The following is a 1,982-nucleotide window of genomic DNA, read 5'->3' on the forward strand; positions in this document are numbered from 1 at the left end:
CCAGTTTTTGCCCATTCAGTATGATATTGGCTGTGGGTTTGTCATAAATAGCTCTTATGATTTTGAGATACGTTCCATCAATACCGAATTTATTGAGAGTTTTTAGCATGAAGGGCTGTTGAATTTTGTCAAAGGCCTTTTCTGCATCTATTGAGATAATCATGTGGTTTTTATCATTGGTTCTGTTTACATGATGGATTACATTTATTGATTTGCGTCCCAGGGATGAAGCTGACTTGATTGTGGTGGATATGCTTTTGGATGTGCTGCTGTATTGGGTTTGCCAGTATTTTATTGAGGATTTTTGCATAAATGTTCATCAGGTTATTGGTCTAAAATTCTCTTTTTCCATTGTGTCTCTGCCAGGCTTTGGTATCAGGATGATGCTGGCCTCATAAAATGAGTTAGGGAGGATTCCGTCTTTTTCTATTGATTGGAATAATTTCAGAAGAAACGGTACCAGCTCCTCTTTGTACCTCCAGTAGCATTCAGCTGTGAGTCCCTCTGGTTTTGGACTTTTTTTTTTGGTTGGTAGGCTATTAATTATTGCCTCAATTTCAGAGTCTGTTATTGGTCTATTCAGAGATTCAACTTCTTCCTGGTTTAGTATTGGAAGGTTGCATCTGTCCAATAATTTACCCATTTCTTCTAGATTTTCTAGTTTATTTGCGTAGAGGTGTTTATAGTATTCTCTGATGGTAGTTTGTATTTCTGTGGGATCTGTGGTGATATTGCCTTTGTCATTTTTTATTGCATCTATTTGATTCTTCTCTCTTTTCTTCTTTATTAGTCTTGCTAGCAGTCTATCAATTTTGTTGATCTTTTCAAAAAACCAGCTCCTGGATTTGTTGATTTTTTGAAGGGTTTTTTGTGTCTCTATGTTTTTCAGTTCTGCTCTGATCTTAGTTATTTCTTGCCTTCTGCTATCTTTTGAATTTGTTTGCTCTTGCTTTTCTAGTTCTTTGAATTGTGATGTTAGGGTGTCGATTTTAGATCTTTCTTGCTTTCTTTTGTGGGCATTTACTGCTATAAATTTCCATCTACACACTGCTTTAAATGTGTCCCAGAGATTCTGATACATTGTGTCTTTGTTCTCATTGGTTTCAAAGAACATCTTTATCTCTGCCTTCATTTCGTTATTTACCCAGTAGTCATTCAGGAATAGGTTGTTCAGCTTTCATGTAGTTGTGTGGTTTTGAGTGAGTTTCTTAATTCTGAGTTCTCACTTGATTGCACTGTGGTCTGTGAGACAGTTTGTTGTGATTTCTGTCCTTTTACATTGGCTGAGGAGTGCTTTAATTCCAATTATGTGGTCAATTTTAGAATAAGTATGATGTGGTACTGAGAAGAATGTATATTCTGTTGATTTAGGGTGGAAAGTTCTGTAGATGTCTATTAGGTCTGCTTGGTGCAGAGTTGATTTCAAGCCCTGGATATCCTTGTTACCTTTCTGTCTCATTGGTCTGTCTAATATTGACAGTGGGATGTTAAAGTCTCCCATTATTATTGTGCAGCAGTCTAAGTCTCGTTGTAGGTTTCTAAGGACTTCCTTTATGAATCTAGGTGCTCCTGTATTGAGTGCATGTATATTTAGAATAGTTAACTCTTCTTGTTGCATTGATACATTCAATATTATGTAATGCCCTTTTTTGTCTCTTTTGATCTTTGTTGGTTTAAAATCTGTTTTATCAGAGACCAGGAATGCAACCCTGCTTTTTTTTTTTTTTTTTTTTTTTCATTTGCTTGGTAGATCTTCCTGCCTCCCTTTATTTAGAGTCTGTGTGTCTTTGCATGTGAGATGGGTCTCCTGAATACAACACACTGATGGTTCTTGACTCTTTATCCAATTTGCCAGTCTGTGTCTTTTAATTGGGGCATTTAGCACATTTACATTTAAAGTTAATGTTATTATGTGTTAATTTGATCCTGTCATTATAATGTTTCTTGGTTATTTTGCCTGTTAATTGATGCAGTTTCTTCCT

At 35.8% G+C, this 1,982-nt stretch overlaps 1 protein-coding gene across 5 annotated transcripts in view; it reads right to left on the reverse strand.

The window, feature by feature from the left end:
• Nucleotides 1-1,982, reverse strand: part of LOC105553656 (cytochrome P450 2C20) — a 39,620-nt gene that overhangs the window by 32,236 nt on the left and 5,402 nt on the right. The window lies entirely within an intron of this gene.

Source organism: Mandrillus leucophaeus, unplaced genomic scaffold (genome assembly GCF_000951045.1).
Source record: "Mandrillus leucophaeus isolate KB7577 unplaced genomic scaffold, Mleu.le_1.0 Scaffold117, whole genome shotgun sequence".
Taxonomy (NCBI): domain Eukaryota; kingdom Metazoa; phylum Chordata; class Mammalia; order Primates; family Cercopithecidae; genus Mandrillus; species Mandrillus leucophaeus.